Here is a 21,171-nt window from a genome sequence, read left to right on the forward strand (position 1 = left end):
CACTTCACATAGAATGTGTACACACAAACATACACAGTTTATTTTTAAAGCTTTACTCTTATCAATGAAAAGCTGTGGTTTCTATTATTTCATTTCACATCTTAGGACAGCTTCAGCGATTTGGTTATGCCTTATGACTAACCTGTTTCTTTGTCAATAGTCTTGGCTTGTCTTCATCTGTGCAGTAGCATCTTGCTATCTGAGTGTCTGAGCAGACCTGGGATGAGAGATACGAGTAATGTGACCTTGAATTTGCTCTAAACAGAGTGTAACCCATGTAAGCATCCGGAGTAAAAGACAGTGATACAACAATGGAGTGCAATATCTGAATTGAAATCCAAACATTTTTCACATTGGCAGGGAGGTATGTGGTGAAGGAGGTATTGTTGAATGATGACATATTGCTCCATTTCTCTGACTGTATTTCCAATTTTCATGGTTGGCACCATCTCTGCCATTTCTGAGTAGATCCTGAAGTATCACATGCTTGTTTATAAACTAAGGTCTCTAAACTGTAAACTTCTCACTCGTTAGCTCTTCTACTAAACAGGAAAGGAAGTCTCCTACTTCAAGTAGTTTGGGAATGAGAGTCACATCTTACTGACAAGGAGTCACAAAGTTTAAAGGGACTCATTTGGATCTTGAAATAGGAATGTTTGTTCACAATTAAGAAATTTAAGGGAGCAACAGCAGTGTCAAAAGAAGAAAGGCATTTAAATCTTCCTTCCTAGGCATTTACTGTGAAATCTAGCTCCACTCCTGGAGTAAAAATTGATGACATTTTAGGATTTTAGTGTCTTTCAGGTACCAATAAATCTCTTCTAGTGTCTCTCAGATCACCTAGTAGCCAGGAGGCCCAGTACTAAAATATACTAAAGGGTTTTAGTAAATGAAGCTTACTTCCCTCACACTAGTTAATACTTTTCAGGCATTCTTTCAACATGCATTTAATGTGAGTAACTCATATTTTCTGTAAGAAATTTTTAGGCTTATTATTGTGAAATATTACAAACTAAACAAATTATAGGTTTTTGTTACAGTCATCAGTCTTTATCAGCAACAGAGTAATAAAACATGGTCAGGACAACAGAAGACCTTCTTGAATTTCAACCCAATCATTAGCCTGTCTCCCCGAAACTGATCATGTGCTTGATTTGTTTATATTGTCATCATCTACGCATGTGAGGAAGATTGAGTTCAGTTTTACCTGCTTTTGAACTTAAGCAGAATCATATAATTTGTAGTTTGATTTTCTGTATTTTAAGTTTGCCAATGATTTTTCTCTGTAATCATCTGCTTACTGTCATGAATGTATAATATTCTTTCATACAGTTATATTTTTAAAAAATCATTTATACTATTAATTAACATTGGCTATGATGTTCTCCATAGCTGCTGGTTTCTTCTCAGAGACATGTAATATTAATGTGTGTGGTTACTTTACATTAAAAAGCATTTATACTATTGATTACTATTTGGATTGTTTCTTATTTTGAGTTCTTTAAAGCAAGACAATGATGAGCATTCTTGTTCATGTACTGTTTTACATGACTGTACAGATTTCTCCAAGGCATGTAATTGCTGGATGAGAGAATACCTATCTTCAACCTTATTCTATGAATCCAAATAATTTTGAAATTAGATTGCACCAATTTTTACTTCTATCAACAATTACTATTCATATTTTGCATGGGTTATTTTCTTGAGCCCTATATTCTATTTTTTATTGTTTCTTCTCAAATGTTATACTTTCTTAAACATTGCTGCTTTAAAAATAATTTGTACTCTTTAAACTTTGTAAATTGTCATGGCTATTTTATTCCTTGGTGTTCCCAAATATATTTTGGGATATTTTTAATAATATTTAAACACTCACATGTTTGACACTGAAAATATGGATTAGCAGGATAATTATTTTTCTACTACTGAATCTTTTATTAATAAACATATTTCATTATTTTATTAGTTCTTTTTTCTCAATAGTATTCCACGATTCTTTGTATGGAAAAATTGTATACCTTTTGGTATATTAATTTCTAGATATTTAATAATTTATGATATTATCAAAGTCTTGTTTTATTTCTGAATATTTGTTGATACATAGAAATGTACTTAATTATTATATATCGACATTATCTTTATTAAATACTATTTCATATTAATAATTTAATTATAGAATATTTAGCATATTTTTAAAGTTTCTGTATAAGCCTAATTTTTTTTTCTAATTCTTACAACTCTGATTTGTTTTCCTTTGAGAGGTTTTCAGTACTTCAGCATTAAAAAATGTTCATGCAAATTTTTTGGTATAGCCTTTATTAAATTAACATTATATAGCTTTAGTCATTCTTAGTTTGCTGAGCTTTTTTCCATTTCTTTCAAAAAATTAAGTTGTGCTCCACATTGTGCTCCACATATGATAACAATATGTAATACATCCACTTGTGATTTCTTGCTATTATTTTTGGCTAGTCATTTCTTACTGTTATTTCATTTGAAATTCTGTATTACTTCTACCCTTTTTTCTGTTTTGCTTTTTTCTCTAAATTAAAAAAAAAAATAACTTTTGCTAAAGCATAGTGTCCTAGTTACTTTTTACTCATTGCTGGTACAAAACATCTGACATCCAAAATGAAAAAAAGAAAGGTTTATTTCTTAGAGTTCTTGGAGGTTTCAGTCCACACTTAGTTAGCTCCAAGGCACCATGGCATGCATGGCAGGGCAGCTACTCATGTTGGCTACAAACAGAAAGGTGCCAGCTGCAAAAAAGAGAGATACACATTCCCAGGGTTCCATCCTATCCTGGCTCCACCCCTAGGGGATTGTAGCACTCACACCACCAACCTGAGCTCTAGACAACAAACCAATCACAAACACTGGTTTTGGTTAAGTTCATAATGAGGTTTGGGGCTGATATAAACCATGACATTTACTATGTGCCATGGTTTATGTCTGCGGCCCCCAGGCCTCATGAGTTTGCGTTGTGCGTTTGCTGTGTCTAGTGCTTGGATTGATGGTGTCAGTGCTACACCCACATAGGGGTGGAGCCAGGATGTGATGTAATGGCAGGAGGAAGGTGTGTCTTGCTCTTTGCTGGTTCCTGCTTGCTGTTCGAAGCTGCCATGAACTGGGGCCCAGCCATGCCAGCCTTCCTTGGAGCCAACTGAGTACAGATTGAAATCTCCAAAAACTGTAAGAAATAAACCTTTCCTTTCCCAACTTAGGGCTTCAGGTATTTTGTCTCAGCAACGAGGAAAAAATAACTAAGACACTATCTTAAACATTTTAATTGCAGGTTAGGGGTGTTAAGTAAATTCATATTGTGAAATGATCATCCACCTCCAGAACCCTTTTCTCATCTGAACCTTGGTTTCCACTGAACACTACCTTTTCATTTTGCCATGCGCCTAACCCTGCGTGCCCTTCCCTCTTTCTACCACTCTGCATTTGACTACCCTAGGTACTTCAAATCTATGAAATCATTTAGCATTTGTCTCTTTCATTTGACTTATTTCACTTAGCATAATATTATCAAGGTTCATTTACATTGAAACATGTGTCAAAGCATCCTTTATCTTTAGAGCTGAATAATGTTACACATACATTTCAGGTCTTGCTTATCTATTCATGGGCACTTGGGTTGCTTCCAACTTTTGGCTATAATGAACACTGCTTCTATAAACACAAGTGTATAAATATTTATTCATGTGCCTACCTTCATTTATTTTGGGTTTATACCCTATAGTGGGGCTCCTGCATTCATATTAATTGTTTTTCTTTTTTGAGAACTGCTATAGGGTTTCCAAATTTACAACACTATCTTCTATTTTCACCTAGACTGCTTACATTTCTTTGTGACCTTGCTGATAAGCACTCTGTAAAAAATTAGAATTGATGTTTAATTTATTAAAGTTCACACAGTGTTTGTTGTGGTGATCATATGCTATTTTCCCTTTGTTCTACTTTTGCAGTAACTTATTCTAATTTTTTGAAAAATTAATTCACTTTGGACATTAAAATTAACATAAATTGTCCATGTCATGTTAACCTAACTGTACATTATTGACTAAAATTTCTGATGGCTTTGTTTTAAGTAATATTGAAAAGTAAATCTCATCAACATAAATAGAATTACTTAAATTATTTAAATTATTTATGTTGATGAGATTTACTTTTCAATTTTTCTTTCTAATCATGTAATAATATCAAAGTCATGCTGCTTTCGTAAAGCAACTTGGGCAAGTTTTCCTTTTTTTCATTTTCTGGGAGAAATTATGAAAGACTGGTATGGTTTCTTTCTAAAATATCTGGTAGAATGTATTGGGGAATCTATTTGAGATGAAGTTTTCTTTTATTTTATGAGGGCAATACTTAATTTTAGACTAAATATAGTGGTAACCTCAGTTCACAAACGTAATTTGTTCTTTGATTCTGGGAAAGATGGCCATAGTCTCACATGGTGCAGAGTTTGTGGACAGAAGCAATGTTTTGCTGAATAGTTCTTTTTGCCAGCATAATTGTTCATGAACAGAAGTGTTCTTGTGCGGAGGCATTACTGTATATTTGTAAAGTGTAAGACTGTTTAGTTTTTTTGTTTCATTTTATATCTTTTTCATTAAGTTGTGTTTTCCTCATATTTTGTTTATTTCATCTAAGTTTTTGAATATTTAAGTATAATAATGGTGGTGTGGATTGTCTTGTTATCTATGAATCTATATTATCTCCCCTTTTTACTCCTGGAAGTTTTCCTTCCTCCTTTTTAAAACCTTGGTTTATCGTTCATTAATTTTTTCCCCAAACAAGCAAACAAATAAGTCAATATTTGGCTTACTGATCCTATTTTATATTTTCTTTAATTAAAAGCTCTTCTTTCATTGCTTTTTTTCTTTTAATATATTTGGAGTTTGTTCACTGTTTCTTTTCTAAGTTTTTGAGATAAACATTTAAATAACTAATTTTCATCTTTTCTTCTTTTTTAAACTGTTTCAAAAATGACAAAATATGTATAAAATCAGCTTATATCTGTCTCATAAATCCTGATATATTAACTGTTTAAATGTAACAACATTTTTTCTTTCATAATTACTTCTTTTAGTAAATTAATGAAGTAAGTTCTTTGTAAACTTTTAAAAAATTTTATTTTAAAGAGAATAAAATAAGAGAGAACAGAACAAAGCAAATTAGAACAATGCAAGCAATACAGTACTTCACAACAAGACAACCAGACAGCAACAGTAGTTACCGTATGTCTCTTTTCTTTGAAATAATTGAGCATACCTTCACACAAAATAGTATCAAACATAGCAAAGTAGTATAAAACCATTCAAGAGAATGAAAGCATTACAGGACTTCAAAACCAAATAACAGGAAATAAACAGTGGCTGCTGTAATATCTCATTTTCGTCAAAGAAGTTGTGAGACTTTTTTTTGATGGTTGATTTTTAGTTCTAAGATTTAGTTCTCTACTCGCGTCTGTTACTTCTACTTTTTTTGGTATATATTTCTTTCTTGGAATATATTTTTAATTAAAATTTTGCTGATAGACTACATTTTAAAAACTCAGTTACTTCTAAAAGCATGGAAGAAGAGAGGCTATGCACTTAGTGAAGCTGTTCTGCGCTGCAGACTCTCCTGTCTTCTGTTTTCATTTTATCAATTATTTTCCCCCTCTTAATTTTGCCAGTTCCTTTTTGTTTATGCTCTGTTGTCACCACTTCATCAGTTTCTTTTTACATAAGGAAACCCTTAATATTATATTCTCATTTCTTGTGACCAGGGCCAAATTTATTTAGTAATCATTATTTACATTTTATTTTCTTTAAATTTACATAAAATGCTGTAAAGGTAGCTTACAAAGCTATACCTATACAATCTATAGACACTGGAAATTTTTTGTGCCTCTGATGTTTCTCTTGTCTTCTTCCTATAATAATCTTGTTTGCTACACACAGATTATGCCAGGTGCTGTCTCAAGTATTCCCTCTTTAGTTCTGCAACTGCTCTTCTGCATTGCTGCACATGGTAATCATTGTATTTTAACACCAGACTGTAAGTTTCTAGAGGTGAAAAGTCATATTTTAAGCATATTTCATTACTGATGACCTCATAATCTTTTGTGAACATATAAAATGTTCACAAGAAACAAACTATAAGAGAAGGAAAAAAGGTTGACATACAGGATCCAGAAATCCTGATGGGTAGATAAACTTAGTTACTTTTAATACCTAAAACATATCCCTATGGTATATATAGCATGTTTAAAAAACACATATCTGTGTATTTATGTATGTGTCATAGAAAGCTACAAATACATTTCACCTGTGTAATTCATAGTGTTATTCATTTATACATATTTGCTGCAAATGGATTGTTATCTTTAGTATACCAAAGTAGTTTCCAAAAGAAAATAAACATCTCATTTCTGTACATACTTAGGTTCCACGGCAAAGTACAGTGCTTTGGGATATTCAAGGTACTCAGTAACTGCGCTTTGCAATTACCATTCAAACATTTATGTACCCAGCTATCAAGCTAGCTTATTCATTTCAAATAAATGTTGTTTTCCTTTTTGTAACTTATCTCTGTACTGTAATAAAAAAGCACTTATTTTTGAAACAGGTTATAAAAATGTTACTACTTGATTAATTTGACAGGCTATCCTAAGGATTATGTAGCTATTAATAACAACATCCACTATGATCATATTATGCTTACATTTAAATAAATATATATAGTCTTCCTATTAGCCTGCAAGCACACTGTATTGATATACAAAAACCTGAATTAAGAAAAATCTTAGTAATCATTTTTGTGTTGCAGTGTGAGATAAAGGAGAAGGATATAGCCTTAAATGGTCATGCTTAACTCTAATATATCAGAGACCTTAGAAAAAAGGAAAGCTCCAAAATGATTTTCTTATAAAAATTCTGTATTTATGGAATGTTTTCTGTGTTACTAATGTTGAGTGCATCTCAAATAGGCATAAAAGAAAAACAATTGAAAAATAATGAAAATAGATGGAAGTATATGTGCTGTTAGATCATATTAACCACACATAAAAAGTGAGGAAAATAAACAAAAGCAGTACTGCAGGTAAAACAAACCAGTTATCATTTATATTTTAATACTTAGCAAAATCACAATAAGAAAATTGGTGCTTTTCAAACCAATATTTTGCAAAACACATAATTTAATCATTAGAAAAAGCAAGAAGAAACAAACAAAAAATATGCATTTAAGGAAAGTAACAGGCAGCTGCATGCTTGATATTCATTATAAAGCAATGTTGGTGATACTAAAAGCAACCTTTCCAGCAGTAGCAAATAGCTGCACGCTCATTTGCACCCTTACAGCCTTTCCAGTGAATTTCTGGTTGCAACATTGCAATCAGTGGGGCACAACATTTAACAGATGGGAAGGTCATTGGCTTGTTTATATCACTTTCATAATCTGAAATTACAGAATGGATCCCACAGTAAGTTTGTGTACCTCCAGGATCACAGTCTTCAATGTATTGTCTGTCTCTGTAAGTTCTTGAGAAAACACATAGCATTTGGCATATTTGATTTTGTGGAACAAGTCCTATAAAAGACAATTCTCAGGCAAATGTAGGACCCCTAGAACTAAATCAAAATGTTTAGGTAAAAGTTCTTATTTCTAAATAGTCTCGGTTTTCACTTGATTTGGTAGATCCTAGGTTTCCTCTGTTTGGTTTTACTTCAGGTCTTTTATCTTCATCTCAGATCCAATTATTACTCATATATATGTCCATATTTGGAGTTTGGGGATCAACCCAATTCTTCAAATAGATTGTATCTTAGTGATAGTTGAAAGTAAGAAGAATAGCTTAAACCTGCTTAGGTATAATTTACTTTAAAAATAACCAACTGAACCAAATACCATAACTTAGACACTATCAGTATTTCTTGTACTCAGTATCATTACTTGAGTAATGGTATTTTCTTCCGAGTGAAAAATTGAATTTCTCACAGTGAAGTGAGTAAGCAGTAAAGTAGACCAGCTGACTGGAATGAATGAGTTGTGTGCTTGGAACATAGTAGGGTCTCACAAGTATTGCTATGGGGCAATAAATAGAGCTGATCAATTAAATTTTAAAAAATGAACCTAACCTATTCATCAAACATCACCCAGTATAAATGTCAGTGAGCATCAACATTCATCGGCATTGTGGCTTATTCATCAGGATATATAGTGCAGGGAATCCTGTGGCTCCTGAGTCATAATTGTGGAGACCTTTGTTCAGTGGTCTTTAGTTAGGTGAGGTTGCCTCACCTACTATATATCAAGCACCTTTCACTCAGTCTCTGCTTTGGACATTCATCATTTGGTCCCTGGGTAACATGTGGCAAGGTTTCACACTGGCTGTTTGCACATCAAGATTCTAATGAGCAGTTGCCCCCCAAGAAACTACTTTGACACCCTGAAATGTTGTTAGATAATGAGAGTTGTTTCCTGCTTCTTAGAGTATACATTGTTTATACACAATTATTTGTTAGAAGAGAAAAAAACAGTTACATTCTTCTGATGTGTCTGCATTCAGCCCTTCCTTGGGGTGTACTTTTAATTCTGCAGCCAGGGTATTAGCAATATTAAACTGAAAATGTCACAGAATGTCAAATCTGAAAATGTCACTGGGAAAGGGGAAAAAAAGATGGTGACCCTGTACCATCCACAGATGAAATAAATATGCCTCCCTGGTACTGTACAGTAGTTTTTTTAGTGGGTATAATTTTATACATTTTGCATCCTATTAATTTTCATGGCATCGATGAAGAAATATTAGAACAGTGAGAGTGCTGAAGACAAATTAACTCATCAATTACATGTATGGGGCAGTGGAGACTGACTTTATTTCACCATTTCGAATTGCAATAAAACTGTAATTACTAACTTGTGGAATCTTCATGGAAATCTGCATTCATTACCACTTAATTTGAAGTCAGTGACTGCTGTATACTTAACTTTTCTAATATCTGCCACCAAATAGAAATAGTGGAAAACAGTTTAGAATTAAAGCAGCTGTCCCACTAAGTCCCCACAGAAACATTTTTGTAATCATCCAAACTAAATTTTGCCCATGACACCAGTGAGATTAGTTTGTACTTAAATAGTGCAGAAAATGGAAAATGAATGGATTTATTCAAGGTTGCAATTCCTAGATTTGGGTCTCTCTCACAGTAACTCTTTCCTCTATCCTTCCTGTATATATAACAAGTATAGCACAGAGAGGATCATTTTCTACACAAAGAATAGTAAAGAAGCTAGGAATTTTAGGTTCATGTTGTGTCTGTGCTGCCTACTAACTTTATGATTTTAAGAAAGTTATTTTCTTTTTTCCAAATACACTTTTTGCAGTTATAAAAGGAATTATAATGGCAACTTTCTCAGCTTTCTATAAACATTAAATGAGGTACTGTATGCATATAAACCTAATGTATCACCCAATATTTTAAGACTGGTTTCTCTTCTTTTAATCTTTAAAGAAAACAAAAAAATGGGCATTGTATATAATATTGTAATTTATGAAGTGAGTTGAATTTCCCTGACAGTTTAGTATCTGAAAGGATCTAATCTTCATTTATGTTACAAAAGCCATTTTTGTTTTGTATCATTAATATGATTGAAAAGCAGAGTTCTATATAAAGGTAACTGATCTTTTAACTGTGTTATTTTACTTGCAACTGTGAATTAATTAAACCTGAAAAGTCATCATTTAAATATTACTTCTATTTCTTTAGTCAGTAACTGACACCTGGGAAATGATAGATCATAGATGTAAGGGACTAGATAGGGGCAGAAATCATATGCATTTTATTTTAGGATCAGTGATGTTTTTCCACAGTCTGATTTTGTCACTAAGTTTTCATGCATACACATCTATACACAAAAGAAACAAGCCTCTGTGGTGTGTGTATTGACTGACTGAAGAACCCGAGTAATAAAGCTCACTCTCTAATCTTAGGCAAAAACCACATTATGTAGGTTATGTTGGAAACTAGGTAAAAAATACAATGTCTTTTAAATTCATAATGCAAAGATAGTAATTGTGAACCTCAATCATCTACCATCAACATTAGGTATATTAAACTCAATTTTATCTTTCAGAATAACTATCAGTTGTAGACTCCTAAAGCTTGTCAACACTCAGTAACACAGTTAACCTAAAACAAGTAAGAACAAGTGGAATTCCATCCACTTCCTTCATTTGTTGATCTCCAGGTGTCTTTGCACAGCCATACGATGTGCATACTACCTTTAAGCTAGCAAGGGACATGATAATTTAAGGTGCTTTTGTTAATTCCATGTGTGCTCTGTGTGCTTGAACTGGTTAAGCACAACATTTATACTGCATGACAGAATCTATTGAGCAAATGCTGTGGTTTTGGTTTCAAAGTCTCTGGGTTGAATTCAGTTAACAGAGTCATTGTATGATGATCTTTGAGACTTCCAGATAATAATTGCTACCTGAAAAATTAATATGGCTTAAATGACTTAATGTAAGTAGAACTTTTCTAAGAGACTCTGCCAAATAATAAGCTGTTAATACTAGTTATTATTACCACTCCATTTACAGTTTGTATAAGAAAAATAGGCTTCAATTGCCAGAGAATGATTTTATATCTAAAGGCAAAAAGCAAAAGAAAAGCCAGTGAAGTTATTTATCATACCTGATTGAAAATCCGAAGCAAGAGAGGCTCATGTTTTAAGGTTAGCAACTTAATATTCATTAGCCACAGCCTCCTAAATTGATATGTATTATCCATTATGCTACTAAAAAAAAAAACAGTGAAAAAACTTGATCATGTCATTCATAAATTGATGTCTCTTCACTCCCAAGATTAAAATGCACATTTTCAATAAAAATTCAAAGTAGAAAATGCTGCAGCAAAGGCCATTTTGATTGTCGTTCTTTTAAATTCCAAGTACCTGATGCATAATGTGTATCTGTTGATTCTAGAGCGGTGGATTGCTTCACAGTTTATTCTGCCACATTTATAGTATGTATGTAGGCATCACTCTCTCTTTGTATTGCTCTTCGAACTGTGCTTATATCATGCAAAGCAAGTAGGAAAACTAAGTATAAAGTTTCTCTCTTTGCAAGTTCACTAGTGAATGTAAGTTAACGAGAGTGATGGACGTGTATTTTTTGTAGATGTATAAAGACAAGCTGCTTGACTCCTGCTTCTAGTAACCTGGAGATATAGTGTCAGAGCATTCATTGTAAAGCCTTTTCTATGTATATGAGTATATCGGGCTCTCAAATCTTCTGTTATATCCATTTTAGGCTTTCTTTTTGATTTAGCTGGTTGGAGGGTGTGTACACTCCTGAATTTCACTGAAGTTTTTGCCTTCTCTTCTGTAGGACTTTCTCAAAGTTGTTCTTCCTTTTTTCTATTCTTTCCAACTGGATAATTTCTAGTTATGTTCTGGATGGGTCATGCAGTCTTGACCCATCTTTCAAACTGCTTTTCCAACATCTTCCCTAAGTCATATTAATGAATTACACTCAGCATATGAAATACCATATTTTGCTAATGTATTCTCTCTGTCACACTCTCCCACTGTAGAGTGTACTTCTTTTTCTCACTTTATTTGATAAAACTCTTTCTGCGGATCGTGGTTCTTTTTTAATGCTGTGCAAATGTGAGACTTCATTATCTTTTGTGCTCTTTCTCTCCTATCATTTGTTCAAGAGAAGAACGTAGACATCACTTCTGGAAGGATACTCCAGAAGCCAGCAACAAATTTGGCAGGGTCAGTGGAGAAGTAAAGCCTTTTTAGACAGTTTTTGTTTCTGTCTTTAAAATCTATGTCCTAGAAATTTTTCGTTTTCTTTCTTTCTCTCCCCTAGAAAAGCTTTAGTTCCCTTCCTGTCCCCTCTCTCCCAGGATGGGCTTTTGATCCCTGAAGAGCTCAAATCCTTTTTGCTTACCAAGGAGAGACAGAGGTGTACCTAAAGTATGGCAAAAACCAATGGAAGTTGGAGAACTTGGGAAGCTTTCTCATGGCTCGGGCAAGTTTCCTAGTATGTCCCTTCACGTGGAAGGAAAGAAGGAAAGCACATGGCCTCAGTACTTTTCCCAGTTCCTGAGACCCCTACGTCTGCCTCCCCTAAATCTCCCTTTTCTCTCTTCATGGTCTTATTTTTAGTCACTCATTGTGGACAAGTCACCAGAGGTCCTGTTATTAAGCCAGTCACACAACAGAATTTCCACATTCCTTGTGTACAGCCTAGATTTGCTGTCCCCTTTCCTCTTCATATTTATGTTTTCTAAGATGTTTTGCTCAGCCTTCTGACTCTTTTGGGAAGTACAGTTATTGGTAACTTGGCCTCTTGCATGAGTAGCTGCCGACTCCGGTTCACCTCTGTTTGTCCTCAGATGTGGAAGACCGCCCTGGTGCTCTCCTGAGAAATGAAGCTCTTGCCATGATCTGTCTGTGACCTCTTCTTCAACCTTATTCACTGAGATACAGAGAACTGGCTATGTGAAACAGTTGTTCTCCTGATGGGCTAAGAGAATGTTACTGAATCTGGCCTAGGCACCAGTGGCCTCATTAATAGCAACGAGGCAACATGTGGGTAAAAATAACCTCTTTGTTGGTGTTTGAAATGGAGGCTTGAGCAGGAGCCTGTAAGATTTCAGGCTTAAGACGTGAGAGCACATCTCAGCTGAGACCATGGGACTCAGAAAGAATTACACCTTCCTGTCAGTGAAGGTGCCAGCCTCGCACACGTCAAAACTATCTGTGCATTGCTCACTGGAGGCCTCTATACCTGGTAAGGCTACAAAGTTTCTTTTCCCTGTACACCCTGCCTGGATCCCACCTCTCTGAATGATACCAATTAAATCTGTAGGCATTTGAAGTTAAAGATGTTTGTTCCGCAGTGAACACTGGGTCATCCCAGAGCTCCTCCCCTGCAGAATAGTCTCTCTTTGTCTTTTGCATCCATATGCCATATTGCCCAGTGGGTTAGACTGACACCTTCAGCAGGGGTTTTAGTAAATGTACACTTTTAGAATGATAACCCCAGGAGGGAATTCAGTACCCAGAGTCTTATCTGTGCTTTTTCCTATGTGGGCTTTTATCTTTCAGTATTCTTAGTGAGTTCCTTTCTCACCAGTACTGTTTCATCCCAGACTACCTTTCTGCCATATTTGTTGGCTGCTTTGGTTCATCACATGAGTTAGTCACGTAAGTCAGCCATCTACGCTCATGCAGTCAGCCACATGGATCCAACTGTATTTCTGAGTCACTCTGATTTCCATGTGAACCTGTCACATGATTCCACTATGCTTGTTTCCAATGTTCTCTTTCTTTCTTTCTTTTCTTTCTTTTTTCTTTTTTCTTTTCTCTTTCTTTCTTCCTTCCTTCCTTCCTTCCTTCCTTCCTTCCTTCCTTCCTTCCTTCCTTTTTCTTTTTCTTTTTCAGCTAACCTCACAGCCACCAGGAAATCTCATCCTTGTAGACAGGAACTAAGTCTTTGACTTTTAGGGAACATGTGCACCTCCTTCTCTTCTTTTTTGAACCAGCCTACATCATTTCCTGGTTTCTTCTAACAAAACTTCAGATAATTAGAAACATATGCCTGACGGGCTGCACAGAACACAAGAACAGTCAGTGAAGCTCAAGTCAAAGGGCTGTGAGTATGCAAAAGTAGAGCTTTCCCTTGTTCTTATAACTTTGTAAGCTTTTATTTAAATTGTTGGAGTAAATATAAGGGATACTGTTTCTGAAGTAGCTCCACCCTGATCTCTTAAGAATTTATCATATCTAAGGGAGTTCTCAGGCAGAAGCCTGACATCTGATCATGTAAGAGTGTCTCAAGTGACTATGGGAGTTTCATGGTAGGGGTACCCTTAACAGGGCTCCACTCTTTTAGGAAAGATAGTAATATTATCCCAGTTGTCTTGTTGAGTAATTATCTCTCAGGACACTTTGTGAACTTAATGGGTATCCTCCTTCAGCATGGGATAACATCTGAAGAATCAAGGCCAAGTTCTCTCTTAAAAGGCCCCAAGACAAACCATGGGAAACACCATGCGCTACACCTGGTAGATCCCATTGACGTCACCCCTGGTCCATATCCTTGTTCAGTGCTAATTTGAAAAAAGATAACTTGTGTATTATTGGACTGCAGTTTAGGTTCAGTATGAACTAACAAAGTGTGATATCAATATAAATGGCAGCTTGAATTATATATTCTGCTTGCAAATACAAATGATGTTAAATTCCTTATGCTTAGGCTTTTATAGTTTTTTGTCTCTGAGAAGGCCCAAGACCCATGTAATTAAGAAACCTCCAAGGAAAGGAAATTCATAATCCTGTCCTCAGATGTCCACCTGTCTCAGAAGGGTATATGGGCCTGTCCCACCAGAGACTCACACTACAGATAGGTCCAGTATTTTTAATTTGTGTGTGTGTATGTGTGTGTGTGTGTGTGTGTGTGTGTGTGTGTGTGTGTATACCAGGAATTGAACTTGAGACCTTGTACTTACTAGGCAGGTGCTTATGCTGATGAGCTATATCACTAGCCTTTATTTTCAAATATGACCCAGTTGCTAAACACAGCCTTTTCTGTGCTCAAAAACTGGTATCTAGTTGAGGATAAGAGAAGGCAATGCCTAAATCATGCCCAAGTCATCCAAGGAAAACTCAGTCAAGACCTGCAAGAAGACAAAACACTAGCCAAAATTTTTCTCCCAGGGATATCACTCAAAAAGAACTCATAGCTCTTTCTTGGGCAATGATACTAGGAAAAGACAAAAAGCTTAATATCTATGCAGACTCTAAATATGCTTTCCTGGTACTAATTCCCTTTATACAATCTGGAGTGAAAAGGGCTTGCTAACTAATAAGCAAGTCATCTATAGAGCAAGAAATTTCACCACTTCTAGAGAATACTGGAAGACCACTATAACCAGTTTATACTCCTAGGAATATAAATGCTTTGGACAGAGGGGAATTAAAAAGAGACTTTGGCAGTTTTTAGAAACAACCAATCCTTCCTAAAAGGACACAGTGGAAAGCTGCAAAAACTTTTAATAATTTTTCCATACAGGGAGAGATGTTACATTGGAATCAGTCACTCAAATTTTCACAGGACTAGGACTAGCAGCTGCAAAACTAGACTACTCTGAGCTCAGAATAAGCCAGGCAAGCCCAAACTGCCCTGCTTTTTAGAACCAGCACAGAGGAGAGGAATGTACTCTGAGGGACACTAGCACTTAGACTTTCCCCACATGCCATGATGTGAGTGGATTTGAACAAATACCGGTTCTAATGAACACCTTTATCATTTGGATTGAGGCCTTTCCTACCCATTCAAAGAAGGGTGTGGTCATTTAAGCTGCTCATCAAAGAACTCACTCTCAGATTTGGACAACTTGAGTCCCTTCTTTTATCTCTCAAATAAGGGCATTTCAAAGTCTTGTACAAAAGCACTATCTACAATCTACATGGAAACTTAAGTCTTCTAGAAATATCAAGAGACCCAACTACAAGGTCTGCAAAAAACTTTGCCAAGAGATGTCGGTGTCTTGTCTCTGATTATTGCCCTTTGAAGTGTTTGAAACATCCTCAAAAATTAGCTAAATGTAAATCCATTTGAAATGTTGTATAGGATGCCATTTCTATCTTCTGATTTGGTAGTAGAACAAAATACCATGAGATTCTTACATCTTATTAACCTAGACCAAGTACAATAGTTCATTCAGCTATATGGGAACAAAGTTCTGTTAGCTCGTAGCCCAGAGAAGCCGCTTAGTATCTGCCCTGAAAACTAAGTGTTCAGTAAAACTGGGAAAGAAGAGAATCCTGTGGGTCAACACTGAAATGGAAGCATTTCTTTTCAGCGATCCTTGCAACACCTCCTTCAGTAAAGGTGGCAGAGATACCCAGATGAATTTACCTTTCTAGGCTAAAGACAGCCCTCCTCAAATTGATAACCCAAAAGGATAAAATTATTCCTATGAACTATAGAGGACCTGAGGTTCCTCTTCTAAGAGCGAGACTCCAATAATATTCCAGGTACACATGAGCAAATGAGCAGCTATACTGGAACTCCTGTTTTTAATTAGATACATAATGTGGCTAATCTTTCTAAGGCCATAGTTCTCAGGCTCTCAATAGTGTATCTGGCATCCCTCTTTGTCATACATTTTCCTTCTTAGGGTGGTGAAAATATGACCTTTGCCTGTCATATTCAGGCTCTATATCTCCAACTTAATAGTAAAATTCAATCTGTTTTTTCCTACTGAAAAAAGTTGTACTATTTTCTCATTATCTTTTGACAGTTTATTTTTTCAACCCAGCTAATGAAATAAAATATCGTAAGGCTGTTGGAGAGCCCGTAATCTCTAGTAGGTAGGGCTTACAGCCCCTTTCTGCAGGAAGTAGCTATATGGAGACAGAGGCCTGTACTCCTCCTTCTGTATCCTTGTGGAATTATGAAGACATGCATCTCTCAAGGGGAAATGCATTAGGAGATTATAGTGTGGCACGCTGGTTAGGGAAGAAGGTAAGACCCATTAATTGCAAATGTGCAGGACACTTGCACAGAGCAGTTCCCAAACCCTGTACATGGGCTTCTCGTTAGAATTCAATTGATTTTGAATAGTGTGGTTGGGGTTTAATATCAGTTTGAAGACTGAGAGACAAAGTGTACTTGTCACTCATACCCTCACTACTATGTGCTTTCACGGTAATCCCCGCTAACTGTGCAGTGTATACATCCCTTTATTTTACTTACTTGGCCTAAATTTGCTCTGAAGAGTATTTTTCTTTTATTCTTACTAAAAAACAAGTAACATAAAATACCCATATTTTCCTCCAATACCAGAATTTCCCTTTAATAATCTAGTTTGCTCCACATCATGCCCAGATTGCCAATTGACCAAACTGCTACAATAGCTTTGTCACTGGGCCCTAGAGCCTTCCCCCGCAACTGCTGTGACATTAGATTGAAATATTGGTCTTAGTCTCTTAAATGTTAATGTTCATTAATGGTGTAATAGACTGCTCATAAATTTCTTCACAACACCTATTTATTTATTTATTCATATACCACACACTCTATGAACTAATCCAGGAGTAGAAAACTAGGGAAAAATTTGTACTGTAACTTATTTTTATTAAAGAAAGTTTAATTGACACCAAGCTAGAGTCATTCCATCACATATTAACTATGACTACTTTCATACTAAAATATTAGCAGTTGGTAGCTGTGACAAAGTTTGTGTGGCCTTCAAAGCCAGAAATGGCTTTGAAAGAAAAATGTATTAATTCCTGCTCTAGACTAGTGCCTTTAAAGTTTAATGGTTTACCATTTCATGTGCCAATTCTTTGATTTCAAATTTCTAACAAGCAATCATGATAGATGTTCTTGGTGTGCTGACTATACTTTCTGAAGCAAGATTGGGGAGAAAATTTGCCATGTATTAGCCTAGTAAATTATCAAAAATAAATTTCTATGATTTTGTGCCCAATGTCATCCACATTCATTTTAGACTTCTGAGAATTTGGTAGAGTAAGGAATCAGCTTCTCTAAGATTCAGAATGCAGACACTGAAAAATAATAACCTGGGGATGGGAAGAAGGAGGGAGGTTGATTTCTGAGACTCAGGAAAGATCTGACAGGAAAAATCATAGCCTAGAGAGATACTGAGGAGGCAACCACCTAACACAGAGAAAGGAAAGGCGACTCTGTACTCTCTTCATGGCTTCTGGCTCATGGTTCATGAGAAAAGATCAAATCCACAGACACAGTGAAAGCAGGAATCTACGGAGGCCTTCAGGGACAAATGAAGCAGCAGAGTGGAGCAGTACTGATGAGTGACTCCAATGCAAGTGCCTGCCACCCTCCCTGCAAAGACTGCTTGGGTAGACACTAGTTTAGGGAGGGACTCACTGAAGCTAGGTCAGATAACCTAGGAATTGGCTTCATCTTAGGGTTCCCAGTGCCATATTCCTACAGAGAATGGGTGAAGAACAAGCTTGAGAAACGCACATGGTCAGGGAACTGTGGTTAGGCCAGCCAGAGCCAGAGTGTTACAAGCTAAATGACTCAATCCCGATTCCCAAGACTGGGGGCCAAGCATAGCCTCAATGTCTATGGGTTTGACTGTCTTAGAACCGGCACTGACTTCAGTCTTACTGTGGTGATTACAGGACAGACCTGGGATCTGACCTCCTTTGTCTGCCCCTGAGGACAGATTCATGCCTCGAATTGGACCCTGCCGCAAAACTGCAGACATGACAGATTTCATGTCACAGAAAAATTTCTTTGGTTTGGTTTGCTTTTGTTTTTTAAAAACAAATTCTGTTCATTTGCTTTTCAAAAAATTCTTTTTGGATTTGTTTTGTGAATGTGAACACTTTCTTCACTTCTTCCCTTATGTCTTCTTTACCAGTTTCCTAAAACATGGATAATCTTCCTTTGTCCTTCAGTCTTGCTTTTAATCTCTTTTCCTTTTATTTCTCTGTGTTTTCCTTTCTTCCCCTCTACATTTTCCCCATAATTTCCTTGTCTTATCTTTTCTTTCTGTGTAATCTTTTTCTTTTTTCTTCAGAGGACGTTTCAAGAGATCTTGGTCGCTGGACTAACCACACTACATCCTCTTTTCCCAAAGAGCCAGTGTACCTTGACTTACTCCAATCGTCTTACGTATATTTTATGTTCTTGGTCTACTAGTCTAGTTTTCAATCTGTACATATGACCACTAACTTTACTACTTCATATAAATAAAGGATGCTGGAAAAACAAAAGGGGGCTGAAAAGGTGTGAGGCGGGAAGGAATTGAAATGTGTTATGTATCTGTACCAGTCTCCTCCAGTGGCTGCAATCATTGTGTACTACAAATGTGTACTAATAACATTTTTAAAAAACATACTAATGATTGAGAATCTATAGCCTAAAAACATAAAAAATAAAACAAAACATAAAATACAGAAATAACATTATTTTACCCCACCTAATTCTTAAGCGATACAACTTACTTAAGAAAGCTAGTTTCTGCCTGTGCTCTGTGGGGACTCTGGGACTGCATAGAAATGTCAAGGTATACAATAAGGCTGGGGTTCCCTTTAGCATCCTGACCTCTATTTTCCTTGAAATATATGCACATAGTTCTATGTAAGATTTCACTTGGAAAACAGGTCCCATACTCCTCAAATCTGCTTACCTTTTCTTAAGATACATGGCAAATACTTTTCTATCTTGTCACTTAGCTTTTATTACCCCATTTACCTAGGATGATCGACATGAGGGTTTAACTGACTCTTCTTGATATTAGAGCAGTCAGTTTTGCATCCTGGGAGGCCCCACCATCTTGGGCACATTGCACTATCTTTTATCCTACAAGTTCAGGATCATTCTAAAACTGTCAGAGTCCATACTTTCTTTAATTCATTTCTAATGTTCCCTTCCTCTTGAGTGGTTTCTCTTATGATAATTCTCTTCTTTGAGCATTTATAATGTGCTTCACTGCATCTCTTTTTTTTTGAATGCTTTTCACTCAAAATCTCTCTCTCTCTCTCTTTCTCTCTCTCTCTCTCTCTCTCTCTCTCTCTCTCTCTCTCTCTCTCTCTCTCTCTCTCTGTCTTTTCACCCAAGTGTCTAGTTCCAGCAATTTCTGTGGTTCTTTTAGACTTCATATGCTGTGATGAATAATGACCATGCAAATTTCCTTATATTTGTAAATACTATTTCCTTATTATTTTAGGTTTTCCTCTGCTCACATTAAGTAAAGTTGATACGAAAGATAAAAAGCCCGAAAAAAAAAAATGAAAGTTAGTAGTAAAGCTAAAGGTATATGTGAAAACACTTAAAATGGTTTACTTGCTTCAAACGATGGGGTACATGCTTATAGTCCCAATACTCTGTAGGCTATGGCAAGAGGATTGCAAGCTTGAGCATAGCCTGGAAAATTTCGTGTCTTAGCAAGACCTTGCCTCAAAAACTGGAGAGGAGAGAACTGTGGATTTATACATGATATAGATAAATCCTGTACCCTACATATGAAAGCATTGCCAATGCATGATTTATTCGGAGGTACATGTATATATTTTTATGTATACACATATAAATTGTAAATAATCACCAGTGAATTGTCATTTGACTTCTGAAACCTTACTTGGCTTCTCATAATCTTCAAGTTACTGCAGGTATGATCAGAGAATATCCTCAAGCCATATTTAACTAGCTATGATTCTTTTTGTATCCTTTGCTTTTTCTTTCTTCCAGGGTTTTTTTCATTTGCTCTATATAGTAAACATTTTTCTCCTACAAAATAAGTTGAGAAATACCTTCTCTGATCTTAGAACTCTAAGCTTGAAAGTATTCTTTCTTATGCTCACCCCGAACATTCCATGATTCCTCTATCATGGAACATGTGATTCTCTGTTTAGAATTCTTTGTTGTGTGTCTGTTTCTTCTACAGTGCTAGTATTAAGTTATGAGTAGCATCTATCTTGCTCACCATGTGTCCTGAGTTTCTAGTAAAACACATGACGAAGGTAGATGATTAATAATCATGTGTTCAATGAACTTGATTGGCACTGAACTCTGGTTGGCTGAGATGCTTTTTCTTGTCTTTTTTTCTCCTCTGGATTTAATTGCATGCTAGGAACCTGGATTCTAGTAATACTTGGTTGTACCCACCTTGGAAACTGGATCATGAACTCCTTTGAGCATCGTGTAGAGCTCTGAGTTAGTGGTGACCTGTGAGGTGTGTCCTCTTCTACAGCCTCTAACTGAAATCCAGAGACTGAAAGAGGGTATTTGTATTTTCAGGATCCCTTTGAATATAACAAAATACTGAAATTCAGAGAGTAGACCATGGATAACCTTTGTTCTTTAGTTTGACATTCATTTGACATTTAGGAAAAAAATTAGTGAATATCAACTTATCTTTGTGTAAGCAACTAAAGTTATGGGACTTTCTATAATGCAAAGAAAATAATGGCCACTAAATATAAAATATGTATGTATTTATCATTGGGATGCCATAATTATTTAATGATTTTTCTTTAATCTTTAAACTTCTAATTGTCTATTACAAAGATGTGCAATAGAAATGTATGTTAAAACATCTATATTTATCACAGGCACACTACTTATTTCCTGTATCATGAATTCCACTGTCTTTATTT

The sequence above is a fragment of the Cavia porcellus genome, unplaced genomic scaffold, assembly GCF_034190915.1.
Source record: "Cavia porcellus strain 051 isolate PalLab524CR breed Dunkin Hartley unplaced genomic scaffold, mCavPor4.1 scaffold_1, whole genome shotgun sequence".
In the NCBI taxonomy this organism is placed as follows: Eukaryota; Metazoa; Chordata; class Mammalia; order Rodentia; family Caviidae; genus Cavia; species Cavia porcellus.